This window comes from Theropithecus gelada, chromosome 9, assembly GCF_003255815.1.
Source record: "Theropithecus gelada isolate Dixy chromosome 9, Tgel_1.0, whole genome shotgun sequence".
Taxonomy (NCBI): domain Eukaryota; kingdom Metazoa; phylum Chordata; class Mammalia; order Primates; family Cercopithecidae; genus Theropithecus; species Theropithecus gelada.
In genome coordinates, this window is record NC_037677.1 from 61801853 (window position 1) to 61817943 (window position 16091).

A 16091-nucleotide genomic window follows, 5' to 3' on the forward strand; every position below is an offset into this window, starting at 1 on the left:
AAAAAAAAAAAAAAAAGGAGAGAGAGGCAGTTGAACAGAATAATGCCTTCTTTTTTTTTTTTTTTTTTAATATTTTTGTTTATTTATTTATTTTGAGATGGAGTCTTACTCTGTCGCCCAGGCTGGAGTGCAGTGGCCCTATCTCAGCTCACTGCAAGCTCCGCCTCCTGGGTTTATGCCATTCTCCTGCTTCAGCCTCCCGAGTAGCTGGGACTACAGGCGCCCACCACCCAGAATAATGGTTTCTAACCAATCATCTCCTGTAGCCCATTTCAGTGTCCCAAAGTTTAGTTAACAGAATAGGGAAGCTGCCTTGAACTGAACTCAATACTTTGGAATCAGCTTCTATTTTAGATTCAGAAGGTACATGTGTAGGTTTGTTACATGGGTATATTATGTAATGCTGAGGTTTGGGTATGACTGATGCCATCACCCATGCTGCTTCAGGTTGTATAGTTTCTATAGTTGTGTCTTCACGTTCACTGATTTTTTTTTTTTAAGTGTCTAATCTTTTGTTAATCCCATTTGATGGAATTACCATTTTTGATTTTTGATTTTTATGTATTTTTTGAGACAGGGTCTCGTTCTGTTGCTCAGGCTGGCATGCAGTGGTGCGATCTCGGCTCACTGCAACCTCTGCCTCCTGGGTTCAGGTGATTCTCCTGCCTCAGCCTCCCAAGTAGCTGGGATTACAGGCACATGCCACCACACGTGGCTAATTTTTGTATTTTTGGTAGAGACAGGGTTTCACCATGTTCGTAAGACTGGTCTTGAATTCCTAGCCTCAAGTGATCTACCTGCCTAGCCTTACCAAAGTGCTGAGATTACAGGTGTGATCCACCGTGCCTGGGTAGCTCTTTTATTTTTTATCTCTTGAAGTTCCATTTGGTTCTTTTTTTTTTTTTTTAAGACAGGGTCTCACTCTGTTGCCCAGGCTGGAGTGCAGTGGCACAACCTTGGCTTACTGCAACCTCTGCCCCCTGGGTTCAAGCAATTCTTATGCCTCAGCCTCCTGGGTAGCTGGAATTATAGGCATGTGCCAACATGGCTGGCTAATTTTTGTATTTTTAGTAGAGGTGGGGTCTCACCATGTTGACCAGGCTGGTCTCAAGCTCCTGACCTCAAGTGATCCACCTGCCTTGGCCTCCTAAAGTGCTGGGATTACAGGCGTGAGCCACCGCACCCAGCTGGTTTTTTAAAAAATATTTTTCTTTTCTGTCATTAGTATTTTTATGTTTTTTTTTTTTTTTTTTTAAAGTTGAGTTTCATCACTGGAACATTTGGATTGTTTCCACTTATGGGATATTATGAATAAAGCTGCTATTCATGCATTTTTTTTCCTGCTAGTAATCTATGATATTGTAAATTAGCCTGAGTGTCCCACTGTTTTTATTCACTCAATTGATAATTGAATGATATATAAAATAGCAAATATTTATTGAGCTTTATATTTTGCTAGACAGTGTTCTAAATGCCTCCTATGCTCATTTTGTTTAATCTTCATTCCCTCCCTATGAGGTAGGTATTTATATCTCATTTCACTGATGAAGGAATGGAAGCTTAGAGACAGTAACTTGCCTAAGGTGCCACAGCTAGTGGATGCCACAGTGTTAAGTAGAGCAGTGATACGAAGTTGTGTAGGATCTAGCATCTGCTCTAGTTTATATAATCCAATAGAACAAATAGTTGACAGTTCTGGGGGTCACTGAGGAAAAGTTATTTGAATGGGAAAAAAAATACCCTGTGAAACAATTGAAGACGTTTTGATGGTTGCTTGTTAATCAGCTGACCAACTGCTAACCAACTATATCAATCTTTCAGCAGGCATTTTCAAGTGAGAACAGCCTTGACTGGAATTCGGTAATAATTTGGACAGTATTTGAGGGTTTAAAAAAGAGCAGCAGGCCAGGTGCAGTGGCTAACAGCTGTAATCCCAGCCCTTTGGGAGGCCAAGGCAGGTGAATCAGTTGAGCCCAAGAGTTTGAGATCATCCTGGGAAGCATGGTGAAAACTTGTCTCTACAAAACATACAAAAATTAGCCAGTCTGGACAACAAAGCAAGCTCCTGTCTCGCGGGTCGGGGGTCGGGGGGACGCAGAGCTTTCCACTTTTGCTTGGGTTATTATTCAAATCATATGCTCTTCCTGAACTGTTCAAAAGAAGTGTCATATGGATCAGATATTATCTAAGGATGTGTTCATTATGATGTCTGCCTTCAGTCCTGGTTCAGGACTTAAGAAGGTGAGACTCTTCATCTTCTTTTTTTTTTTTTTTGAGACGGAGTCTCGCTCTGTCGCCCAGGCTGGAGTACAGTGGCCGGATCTCAGCTCACTGCAAGCTCCGCCTCCCGGGTTCACGCCATTCTCCGGCCTCAGCCTCCCGAGTAGCTGGGACTACAGGCGCCCGCCACCTCGCCCGGCTAGTTTTTTGTATTTCTTAATAGAGACGGGGTTTCACCCTGTTAGCCAGGATGGTCTCGATCTCCTGACCTCGTGATCCGCCCGTCTCGGCCTCCCAAAGTGCTGGGATTACAGGCTTGAGCCACCGCGCCCGGCCCCGAGACTCTTCATCTTCTAAAAAAAAATTGATGTTATTAATATTTATTTCCTTTTGAGAAGGTGAATTTATTTTTCTTTATAACTTATGACAAATACATCAAGTGCTTTTGGGATCTCTGTTATGAAAGGTTCTGTTGAAATGTCAGGTTATAGTTTACCCTACCTTATGAGTTTTCTATTGCTGTGTAAAAAATTACCACAATCTTAGCAGCCTAAAACCACACCCATGTATCATCTCACAGTTCTCTTTTAGTTTCATAGTTCTGCAGGGCAGAGGACCCAGTGGACTGGACTGGGCTCTCTGCTTAGGGTCTCACAAGGCCAAAATCAAGATGTTGACCAGACTGGTATCTCATCTGGAGGCTCTTAGGAAGAATCAACTTCCATGTTCATTCAGGTTGTTGGCAGAATTCAGATCCTTGTGTCTATACATCTGAAAGTGCCATTTCCTTGATACATAGCTGCTCTGGCTTCATCAAATCCTTCTCATGCCAGATCTGACTTCTGCCACCAGCCAAAGACTGCTTTTTAAACAGCTCATGTGTATAGATTAGGCTCATTGGGATAATCTCTCTCTCTTAAAGTCCGCTGTACCATATAACACAATATAATTCATAGGATTGATACATTATCACAGTCACAGGTCCACCTACAACCTGGATTATACCAGGACAAAAGGTCATTAGGGGTCAGTCTGAGAATTCCATCACAGCTATTAATTTTCATTGTTAAACGTTGTTGTGAAGGTCACATTTTTGGGGCAACAGGCAACTTTTCTACGCTCAGGTCTCATTCTATCCTTCTGATCATCCTTCCTTGAACATAATTCTTTCTTCCTTTGAAACAGTCGGCCTCTTTTTCCTCTTTATTTGGTAGCAGACTTGTCCTTGACCTCACCCTTTGCTCTTCAAGGAAACTGAATTTGCCTTTTAGGATAGCATTCCCTGAAATCACCTTTGTTTGTGTTCATCTGTTATATAAGAAATATTGTTTGACTGCAGACATTATCACTATCATCCCTGTGCTTCAGTTCCCTAAGCCTGAGTATTTAACGTAGGATTTAGCTGCTCACAGACATTGGCAAGCTATTCTTCATCTGCGTGATCTGCAGATAAGCTGCACCTTATTTTTTCACTCGTTTCTTGCATTAAGATTCAAAGATGTCTCATTGCCTACAAATTCAGGAAGTATATTACAACCCTGTATATCTCTCAATCATTCTTTAGCTAGTAATGCTGCTATAATTCCACTTTATCTCACAGCAGGGTCCAGTAGAAAGCACATCAGTAATGAAAAACAGTAATTCAAAACCATGTGCAGTAGAACATTTGAAGGCTTATAGATCCATCTGAAGCAACAGGGGATTTCTCAGGCTGCCTAGAGAACCTGAATCGGTTATAGCTGCAGAAACTGCATAATTCTGTTCATATTGTAGCGTGAAGGTTTACACTGGGCAGAATGGGTAATGGGTCTGCATCCCCCTAACTCCCTCAGGCAGGGTTTTTTTCTGGTTAGTATTAGTGACTGAAGAAGAAAATGTTTATATAAAAGCTTTAGTGTGTAATTTAGGATTTTTCATGTATAAGGGGAGTTGCAGGATTTGTAGTTAACTTTTGAACTGATTTAGAATGAAGATGGGATAGTTGTCTTTGGTTGTAAGGAAAATTGTAAAACCCCCTGATTTCTGATGTTCAGTAGGAAAGTAAGAAAAGAAAATATTTAAAAGTTTCATATATTGTCTCATTTTGGGGAAGATACTAGTTTTGAACAGGTTTTTGTGTCTTATTGATTCATGCACTATTTATTAAATGTCTACTTTATACCAGGTATACATGTAACGTATAGGACATATTATGTGCCAACAATGGACTCTGCTGTTAAGGATCCCATACTCTAGGGTGTGGGAAATAGACTTCTTCCAGAAATAGTTGCAGTGTTGTGAGAGAAGTGCTACTAGATAAATGCAGTGGGTATCCAGAGGAGAAATTCTGTAGTGGTTGGAGAAGGCTTCATAAGGGAGCTGACAATTGAACAGTCTTGAAGGGACAGGAGTTTGTGCTAGGCAGGCAAATGGGGCAGGGAGCATTGCGCAGAGGAAATGTCACTTGTGAGGTATTCAGGGGAGAGTGAGGAATTTGTTAAGGCTGGTACTTAGAAAGAGGTAGAGTTAAGAAGAGGTAGGAGTTAAGAGTGGAAATGACATGGCTCCCAAGTTGTGAAAGCTCTTGTGTGGGTTAAGGATTTTGAATGTAATATCCTATAGATAGTAAGAAAATAGTTAAGACTGGGCATAGTAGCTCACACCTGTAATCTTAGCACTTTGGGAGGCTGAGGTGGGAGGATCCCTCGAGTCCAAGAGTGTGAAACCAGCCTGGGCAACATAATGAAACTCCATGTCTACAAACAATAAAAAAATTAGCCAGGCATGGTGGTGTGTACCTGTGATCCCAGCTACTTGGGAGGCTGATGTGGGAGAAGGATTGCTTGAGTCCAGAGATAGAGGTTACAGTAGCCATGATTATGACACTGCACTCTAGCCTGGGTGACAGAGCGAGATCCTGTCTCCAAAAGAAAGAAAGAAACAAACTAGTTGAGATTTTAAGCAAGGACTGTGATGAACTTAGCACCGTAGGAAAAAAATTGAAGGCAGTGTGGAGGATGCCTTGAGAGGTAAGGAGTTGGGCACCAAGGCAGGTACCAGTTGGGAGGCTATCAATACTGTCTATTGAAAGAATAGGGTTTGTGGCATATTCAGGAGGGGATGTATTCCAAAGATATTACAGAGTTCTGCTCTAAAGTTGGGATAATAATGGTATTTTATGTTACAGTGTTGATATGAAGAGTAAATGAGTTAATAAGTTTAAGGTGTTTGGAGCAGAGCATGGCACATAGTGCCGAATAAGTATTATTGTTGTTATAATTGTTCTAATTATTGCGGTACCAAGTAAGACTTGTAATAATCCCATGGGTTACAAAATGGAGGGGAGGGAAGGAGTGGCATTAAGAAGCAGCAGCAGATCTCTCTTGCGCTATTAACCCATCAGAAATGTGAGAGGGACTAGGGTCTGTCTTTGGGAATAAATGTAAGTTGAGTAAATGCCTTGCTAACGAGTGCTTTCAAGTAACTATGGAGGAATAGTGAAGCTTTTAGAAGCGCAGGCTGAAGGGTTCTTTGTGCTCATCTAAGGTAAGTGGGGTGGTGCATCCGTTAGTGAGGGGAGATGCTCTTCACTCGTCTTTAGTGGGTAAAGATCTTTAGACAATGCATGAGAAGTTCTTTTCTCTGGTCAATATAAAAGCCCATGCTTGAGTATTTGTCCACGTTTTAAGAACCTCTCCACTTTCTTGTAATTATGTATGAATAAATAGAGTTTATAAGCCAGGAGAAACAAAACCCTTTTTTCTAAAGCTTATACAGCTTAACACAGTATTTCATTAATAGCACATAGTGACTTGCAAATCAAAGTCAGCTTTTCTGAACATTCCTAAAGAATAATGGAAATGACTCAGCAGAGCCTGATTTAGCTTCCAGTGCTGCTTTAAAAGGGAGAGCAAAGATGGCATTTGTCTAGTGCTGCACAGTCATGTAAAAAGGAAGAGGGGGAAGCTTGTATTTATTCCATACTACTGTGTGCCAGAGACTTCACATGTGTTTCATTTAATCTGCAGAGCAAACCTGAGAAGTATTGTCTGTTTTATAGATGATGAAATTAAGCTTTGTAGCAACTGAGTAACTCACCTAGGGTCATGCTGCTGATAGTTGGCAGAATTTGAACATAGGCCTGTCTGGTTGCGTAGCCAAATGCTCTTTTCATCACTTCTCCGTATTGGAATGACTTCTTTATATGAATGAACTTCATATCACCTGCCCAGAAGCAATTCTACAGGATTTGGCCATAAAAAAAGAAAGAAAATACAACGAGTATAGGGAAAGCATGCATGTTTTCTCTTTTTCTTTGCATAGAATATCAGAAAGTGAATTGGTAGATCCCTCACAGATAATCTATTTTGTTAGCAGATAATTATTTAGGTTTTGTGGGAACATGTAAAAATTTTATAGGTCCTTTGACTTATAGGTAAACCAGGCCACCTCCCTTATTTTACAGAGGAGGAAGCCGAGGCTAGAAAAGTGACATGATTTGCCTAATTATAGCTGCTTTGTGACACAGTTGGAATTAGAATCCTAGACACTCTACTCCGGGTTAAAGGCACAAACCTTTGTTATACCTGGAGTTCCTAAAAGATATATGTGAATATGATTTAAGAATTATTTTTTGTCTCTGGCAATTGGCATGTACCATCAAGGCAGAGGACTATAAATTATTTACATTCTGGGTGCTACACATTTGGATCAGATTCTTCACTATCGTGTAGTGGAGCGTGAGCTTACAGGTCTATGTCTGGAGAGAGGCCTCCCTTCTACTTGCTGACAGCTCTGGCAGTTGCACCTGTGTTATATCCCATCTCATGGAAAGGATGGTTGAGCTTTAAGGAAGCAGAGAATGCTTCATGATGGACTAATCCATACTGCTCTCTACTGGCCTTTTCCCCAAGCTTGATATCTGTAGATTTTATTATGTCTTGTTAGTTGTTCCTACTAATAGTATTATGAGCACTTCTGCCCCAGTCGAGCCCAGGGTGCTGGATTAAAAGTGATACCAGTGAAGGGCCTGTGATGATGTGGTGACTGCTAGTGGTAAATCATGAGCTGCAGTTTGAATGAGAGGGCTAAGGTCCGTGCACCCAGGACTGATGAGTCAGGACATGACCTTGAACTCGGTGAACTGTGAGTTGGGCATGTACATAAGTTTTCTTTAGAGGAAGCTTTTGCATGCATGCATGAGGCTTTATTTAACAAGAAAGAAACTGAGGCTCAGTGGTGGTGTGACTTAGCCATAAAGAAACATGTTTATTTTCATACACAAAACTGCCCCAGGAAATTCCTGTTACTTCACCCTTTGCTTCTCCCTGCTGGGTGGAAGGTCAATACCATTAGAACTTTGAGGCGCCAGCCTGGGTGGCCAACCTAATGGAGTAAGATAGTTCCAGCTCCAAGTAATGGCGAACTTGGAGCAGGGCCCAGTGTAATTAAACCCCTGCAGTAAAGAATTTGACGTTGGTTGGTCTTCATTCATCTCAGTGAATGGGCTTGCAGCAGGAATATGATATATTCCGAGCAAAGAAAAACAGTGGCTCTAGAGATTTATGCTGTTGCCTTGAAGATTGTTTGGTTCCAAATTAAATTTAGATAATTCAGTAAGAGAAAAGTTTCTCTTGGTAGATGGCATTGTGAGGTAGGGCAGTTTAGAGAGTTTCTCCATTCATTAAAAGACTGTCCAGTGGAGTTACTTGTAAACTATATAGTCTACAGTAGAGTGAAGGATTATTTGAACCCTTATGACTCAAAATTCCAAAAAGGACTTTCGATTGTGTGACCTTTAGGTGTCCTGTCTGTACCTTTTCCTACTCCATTGCCTTCTGTGTGTTTTGTTTCCCAGTACTGGGTGTTTCCTTGGCAAGTAAACTCAAGTTGACTAGAGTGCTAGGCTCCCAAAGGATAAGGCAGGGAAAGCAAAGCTGTAGAACTTCATTTTTCTAGCTGGGTATTAGGGCAAATTTATGCAAGATAAGGCTGAAGAATAAAGAGAAAGAAAAAGGAAAAAAGAGCAATGGAATGTGAAAGTGACTGAGATAGTATGCCGGGAATTTTAAACCATTAGACTGTTTTCCTCCTATATTTCCTAGTCATTTCCGGGTCTAGAAAGGTACTTAGGTGTGCTTTCAGGCCTTTAGAATTGAGTCTGGCTCTACTAGTTAAGTTTTGATTTGGCATGCCAGTGACAGGGCATTTTTTTCCCTCGTTTTTCTCTCTCTAGTCACTATATTATGTATTTTATATATATTATATATAATGACTATGTATTATATATATGTAAAATATAAAAATATATAATATAAAAAAATATATTTTTAGAGGAACTAGGGTAATTTTACCTTTAAAAAGTCTCAACATTGGGCTAGGTGTGGTGGCCCATGCCTGTAATCCCTCACTTTGGGAGGCTGAGGCCAGTGGATCACTTGAGGCCAGGAGTTCAAGACCAGCCTTGTCAACATAGCACAACCCCGTTTCTACAAAAGAAAAAGAAAAAAAGAAAAGCCCAACATCTATAAAAGCTTAAAAACAAATGGTTTCCTCTTTTATTTGTGCTTAGAGTTTTTCTTTTTCTTTTTTTTTTTTTTGATACTGAGTTTTGCTCTGTTGCCCAGATAGCAGTGCAGTGGTGCAATGTTGGCTCACTGCAACCTCTGCCTTCCGGGTTCACGCGATTTTCCTGCCTCAGCCTTCAGAGTAGCTGGGATTACAGGCATGCACCACTAGGCCTGGCTAATTTTTTTTGTGTGTAGTAGAGACAGGGGTTCACCATGTTGCCCAGGCTGGTCTCGAACTTCTGACCTTGTGATCCGCCCGCCTCGGCCTCCTAAAGTGCTGAGGTTACAGGGGTGAGCCAGTGCACCAGCCTTGTGCTTAGAGTTTTTCTAAAAAAACTTCAAAATTGTTCAATGTAACACACATCAGAAGACGGTACAGAACAAATGGATGCTTTTATAACCACCATGCAGGCTGGAGATACAATCTTATCAGCACCCTAGACTTCCTTGTCTTGCCTCTGTCTTCTCCTGAAGGGTAACCACTGTCCCAACTTTTACAGTAATCACATCCTTAGTTTTCTTTAGTTTTATCACCCAAGTGTATTTTCCCAAAGATGCCTTAAAAAACATTTTGGGAAGGGGGCATGTGACAGGCAGAACAATGGCCCTCCAAAGATCCTCATATCCTAATCCCATAACCGATGACTATTACCTTTTATGGCAAAAGAGACTTTGAGATGTGATAAAGTTAAGGATGTTGAGATGGGTCTTTATAAGAGGGAGTCAGACTGAGTGTGGCGGCTCACACATGTAATCCCAGCACTTTGGGAGGCCGAGGTGGGCAGATCACCTGAGGTCAGGAGTTCAAGATCAGCCTGGCCAACATGGTGAAACCCCATCTCTACAAAATTAGCTGGACGTGGTGGTGGGCGCCTGTAATCCCAGCTACTCGGGAGGATGAGGCAGGAGAAGAGCTTGAACCCAGGAGGCGGAGGTTGCAGTGAGCCAGGATCTTGCCATTGTACTCCAACCTGGGCAACAGAGCAAGACTCTGTCTAAGAAAAAAAAAAGAGGAAGTCGGAAAGGTCAGAGTCAGAGAAGGAGACGTGACAATTAAAGTGGAGATTGGAGTGATGTGACTCTGAGCCAAGACATTCAGGTAGCCTCTAGAAGCTAGAAAAGTCAGGGAAATGATTTGCCTTGGAGCCTCCTCAAGGAATGCAGCCCTGCTGACTCATGTTAGACTTCTGACCTCCAGAAGATGGTAGGTTAAGTTCGTATTGTTGTAAGCCACAACGTTTGTGGTAATTTGTTATAGCACCAATAGAGAATTTATGCAGGAAGTTGTTTTAAACTCACAGAAAAGTTGAAGAAAAGAGTAGTATCCTTTACTCAGATTCACCTATTGTTAATATTTCACTATTTGTTTTAGTATTCCATTTTTTTTCTTTCTGAACTGCTTTAGAGTGAGTTGCACATGTCATAGCTCTTCAATCGTAAATATTTCAAAATATTTTAATTAAAAATATTGGGGGGAGTGGGGTGGGGTCTTGATATGTTGTCCAGGCTAGTTTTGAATTCCTGGTTTCAAGCTATCCCTCCACCTCAGCCTCCTGAGCAGCTGAGACTATAGGCATGCACCACTGTGTCTGGCAAAATTTTTTTTATGCATAATAGTGTTATAGTTCTCAACCTCAATACATTTAACATTGATAGTTTTATCTAATTTACCATCCACGTTCAAATTTTGTCGCTTAATCCAATAATATCCTTTGTAGCATTTTTTCCCCCTCTAGTTTGGGATTCAGTCTAGGATTAGGTGTTGTTTAATTGTCACGTTTCTAGCTTCCTTGAATCTGGAACATTTCCACAGGCTTTCTTTGTCTGCCTTTCTTCTTCTTTTTTTTTTTTTTTTTTTGAGTTAGAGAGTTAGAGTCTCACTCTGCTGTCACCCAGGGTGCAGTGTGGTGTTGTGAGCACCACTGCACCTTGAACTCCTGGGCTCAAGTGATCCTCCCACCCCAGCCTCCTGAGTAGCCAGGATTCCAGGTGCATGGTGCCCCACCGGCTCTTTGTCTTTCTTGACATTGACTTTTTAAATAGAATGCTTCTCACTTTTGATCTGTCTGGCATTTCCTTATGAGTAGACTTAGGTATTCCTGGATGGAGCATTGTGTAAGTGATGATGTGTCCTTCTCAGAGTATACAGTGTCCCTCGCTGGTGATGTTAATTTTGACACCATCCAGTCAGTGTTGATTAATTTCTTTATAGTTACTGTATTTTTACCTTTCAACCAATAAGCAATCTATAAGAGGACATTTTAAGACTATGCAAATATTCTACTCCTCAACAAAATTTCTCCTTAGATTTAACATCCTTTAATGATTCTTGCCAGAATTTTTTTTTTTTTGAGGCGGAGTTTCGCTCGTTTGTTACTCAGGCTGTAGTACAATGGCACGATCTCATCTCACTGCAACCTTTGCCTCCCAGGTTCAAGCAATTCTCCTGCCTCAGCCTCCTGAGTAGCTGGAATTACAGGCGCGTGCCACCATGCCCTGCTAATTTTTGTGTTTTTAGTAGAGACGGGGTTTCACCGTGTTGGCCAGGATGGTCTCAATCTTCTGATCTTGTGATCCCCCTGCCTGGGCCTCCCAGAGTGCTGGGATTACAGGCGTGAGCCACCGCCAGTGAGCTAGCCAGGTGTGGTAGCTTCAGGTGGGAGGCCTGCTTAAGGCCAGGAGTTTGAAACCAGCCTTTGCAACATAATGAGACCCCATTTCTACAAAAATTAAAAAAAAAATTAGCTGAGTTTGGTGATGTGAGCTTGTAGTCCCAGCCATTTGGGAGGCTGAGGAGAGAGGATTGCTTGAGGCCAGGAGTTTGAGGCTGCAGGATTCATGATCCTGCCACTGCACCCCAGCTTGGGTGACAGAGGAGACCTTGTCTTAAAAAAAAAACAACGTAGACACAACTTATTTAACAGCTTCATTAAGGTATAATTTACATACCATAAAATTCATTTATTTTAAGTGTACAATTTAGTGATTTTAAATAAATTTACAGAGTTGTGCAGTCATTACCACAATCCAGCTTTAGAACATTTCCATCACCCTAAAAAGTTCCATTTTGCCTGTTTGCCACCCCGCTCCTCACCACAGGCAACTGTTAACCTGATTTCAGTCTCTTTAGATTTGTCCTTTCTGGACATTTCATATAGATAGAATCATATATAATACATAGTCTTTTTTTTTTTTTTTTTTTTTTTTTTGAGATGGAGTCTTTGCTCTGTCACCCAGGCTGGGGTGCAGTGGCGCGAACTCGGCTCACTACAAGCTCCGCCTCCTGGGTTTACGCCATTCTCCAGCCTCAGCCTCCCGAGTAGCTGGGACTACAGGCGCCCGCCACCTTGCCCGGCTAGTTTTTTGTACTTTTAGTAGAGACGGGGTTTCACCGTGTTAGCCAGGATGGTCTCGATCTCCTGACCTTGTGATCCGCCCGTCTCGGCCTCCCAAAGTGCTGGGATTACAGGCGTGAGCCACCGTGCCCGGCCCATACATAGTCTTTTGCATCTGGCTTCTTTTACTTAGCATAATGTTTTGAGGTTTAGCTATACTTTTGCATGTGTTAGTAGTTCATTACTTTTGATTTCCGAATAGTGTTGCATATATGGCTAGCCTCTGTTTTGTTTCTTCATTCACCAGTTGATGGACTTGTGGATTGTTCCTACTCTTTGGCTATTATAAATAATACTGCTGTGAGATTCACGTACACATCTTTAGGTGGACCTTTGTTTTCATTTTGTTGGGTAGAATCCTAGGAGTGAAATGGCTGGGTTTTATTTTTTTCTGTGAATTTTTGTAAATTTATGTTTAATTTTTTGAGTAACTGCCAAACTGTTTTCCAAAGTGGCCGTGCCATTTTACAAATTTCTATTTTGCAAAGTGGCTGCTCAGTTTTTCCATAGCCTCATCTACACTTGTTATTATCTTTTTGATTATAATAATTCTGATGGGTCTGAGGTAATATCTCATTTTGGTTTTGATTTGCACTTATTTAATGACTAATGATGTTGAGCCTCTTTTCATAAGTTTATTAGCCATTAGTGTATCCTCTTTTGGGAAAATATCTGTTCAAATCTTTAGCTTATTTTAAAATTGGATTATGTATCTTTTTATTGTTGAACTTTAAGAATTTCTTATGTTTATATTTATCAGACATAGGACTTGCAAAAGTCTTTCTCCCAAATATTTTTCTCTGTGACTTATCTTTTCATTTTCTTGATAGTATCTTTTGAAGTGCAAGTTTTAAATTTTGATTAAGTTCACTTTATCCATATTTTTTCTTTTATGGATTATGCTTTTGGGGTCATATCTTAAAAAAGGCAGATATTGTGTGTGTGTGTGTGTGTGTGTGTGTTTTGTAGAGAAAAAAACTCAATTATGTTGTTTTTTTTTTTTTCTCTACAAAAAGAAACATGTTTGCCAGGCTGGTCTTGAACTGGTCTATGTTGCCCAGGCTGGTTTTGAACTCCTGGCCTCAAGTGATCCTTCCGCTTTGGCTTCCCAAAGTGCTGAGATTTCAGGCATGAGCCACTGTGCCTGGCTAAAAAAGGCAGATGTTAAAACCACTTTCCTTTCATAGAATTATGAGATTCTCTTTATTTTCAGGGCTAATACAGTGGTTAGATCCATTTATTGAGTGAGTTGTGTTGAAATGCATAAGGACTTGCCTCTGGGTGGTGTCCTATGGTCCTAGTCCCCTTTGGGCAACTATTACTAGGAAGGCTATGTATATAATGTTGATCAAAAGTATAGGCTTTGGGGCCCGACTGCCTGGGTTTGAATTTTGACCTCATCTCTTCCTGGCAATGTTACCTTGGGAAAGTGGCTTAATTTCTCAGTGCCTCAGTTTCCTCATCCGTAAAGTATGGATGATAATAGTGCTTCCCTCATAAGATATTTGTCTGTACGTTGCATAGAAAACGTTTGGAGCAGAGCAAGGGCCCAACAAATATACCGTTATTGCTGGGGAGCAATTCTCAGTTGTAGTTTGGGATGGAGTTGTGCATATTAAAATCATTTGAGGGGCTTTGCATGCCTTTTCTAATGTGGCAGGCCATGGGTTAGAGATGCTGGGGTGATAAGCCTTGCACTTAGCCTTCCTTGACACATTTAAAGCTGATTGTTCCTTACAGTCACTTTCATTAAGTGAAGCAATTTGTATTGATGTGTGGAATTGCAAAACTTTCCATCAGATGTAAAAATAGCTCAAGCTCCATTAACACTTAGAAAAGGAAGAATCAACTAACTACTGTTGCCAAGGCAAATATTAGGCAGTAAGCTTTAGGCAAACCAAGAACAGGATGTAAGGTATTCACATTTGATAAAATACATTTCTCTGCCTTTGGGGCATTTTGTTAGGCCAGACACCTGATTATACAATAAGAACTTGCAATTCAGTGATAGCATTCCTGTTTCGTTCTATACAATAAGAACTTGCAATTCAGTGATAGCATTCCTGTTTCGTTCCTGTTGGAATAGAAGAGCTTCAACTTTTTTTTTTCTTGTTTTCATTTGCAGAATGAGATTAATGAAATTTGAGACCTACCTTCCTTTAAAAGGGATCCATGGTCTGATATGGGTATAGTATCAATAATTTATAAAGAATTCTTATAATTCAACAATAAAAAGACAATTTTTAAATGGGCAAAAGATTTTAGCAGACATTTCTCCAAAGAAGACGTACAAATATCCAAAAAGCACATGAAAAGATGTCATCATCATTGATCATTAGTGAAATGTAAATCAAAACCGCAATGTAATACCACTTTATACCCACTAGGATCGCTATCATTTTTTAAAAAAGGAAGTGTCAGTGAAGATGTGGAGAAACAGGAACCTTCATATACTGCTGCTGGGAATGTTTGTTAGTTCAGCCAATGTAGAGAATGGTTTGGTGGTTTCTCAAAAGTTAAACATAGAATTGCCATGTGACCCAGCAGTTCTACTCCTGTACCCCAAATAACTGAAAGCATATGTCAACACAGAAATTTGTACACAAATGTTTATAGCAGCATTATTCCTAATACCTAAGGTGCAAAAAACCCAAATCTTCATCAGTAGATGAATTAATAAGCACATTTTGGTACATACATACACTAAAATATTATTTAACTCTAAAAAGGAACGAAGCAGTGATGATGCTTCAGCTTGGATGAACCTTGAAAACATCAAGCTAAATGAAAGAAGTTGGTCACAGAGGTCTTATGTTGTATGATTCTTTCTATATAATGTATCCAGAATAGATAAATTCAGATAGACAAAAAGCAACTTAGAGGTCACTAGGGGATGGGGCATGGAGAAAAAGGAGTGATTATTTAAATGGGTATGAGGGTTGGACATGGTGGCTCACGCCTATATTCCCAGCACTTTGGGAGGCCGAGGTGGGCAGATCACCTGAGGTCAGTACTTCGAGACCAGCCTGTCCAACATGGTAAAACCCCATCTACAAAAAATCCAAAAATTAGCCAGGAATGGTGGCAGGCATCTGTAATTACAGCTACTCAGAAGGCTGAGGCAGGAGAATTGCTTGAACCCAGGAGGCAAAGGTTGCAGAGAGCCAAGATTGCACCATTGCACTCTAGCCTGGACGACAGAGCAAGACTCCATCTCAAAAAATAAAAATAAAATAAAAATAAATAAAGTAAATAAATAAATGGGTATGGAATGCTTTTATCAGGTGATAAAGTTTTGCTATTAAAGAATGCTGGTGGTTGCACAACATTGAATACACTAAATATAAATACTGCTGTATTGTATACTTTAAAATGGTTAATTTTATATTATGCAAATTTCACCTCAGTTTTTTAAAAAAGGGATTCATAAGGTATATTTACTTTTTGTGCTTCCCAGAGCCAAAATTTTTTTTTGGAGACGGTGTCAGTCTCACTGTGTCACCCAGGCTGGAATGCAGTGGCGCGATCTTGGCTCACTGCAACCTCTTCCTCCCAGGTTCAAGCAATTCTCCTGCCTCAGCCTCCTGAGTAGCTGGGATTACAGGCAAACACCACCACACCCGGCTAATTTTTATATTTTTAGTAGAGACGGGTTTCACCATGTTGGTCAGTCTGGTCTCGAACTCCTGACCTCAGGTGATCTGCCTGCCTCGGCCTCCCGAAGTGCTGGGATTACAGGTGTAAGCCACCACGGCCGGCCAGAATTTCATTCCTTTTTGAGGCTGAATAATATTCCACTGTGTATATATACCACAGTTTGTTTATCCATTCATCTGTTGATATACATTTGGGTTATTTCCATCTTTTGGCTGTCGTGAGTAGTGCTTCTGGAAACATGCTTATACATGTATTTGAGTCCCTTTTTCAA

At 40.7% G+C, this 16091-nt stretch overlaps 1 protein-coding gene and 1 non-coding gene across 4 annotated transcripts in view; one reads left to right on the top strand and one right to left on the bottom strand.

Moving 5' to 3' along the window:
• Positions 1-16091, top strand: part of ASCC1 (activating signal cointegrator 1 complex subunit 1) — a 116711-nt gene that overhangs the window by 38041 nt on the left and 62579 nt on the right. The gene's annotated exons all lie outside the window — the stretch shown is intronic.
• LOC112632278 lies at positions 205-338 on the bottom strand. The gene has a single exon (XR_003121337.1). It is a non-coding gene; the product is annotated as a small nucleolar RNA SNORA36 family (small nucleolar RNA).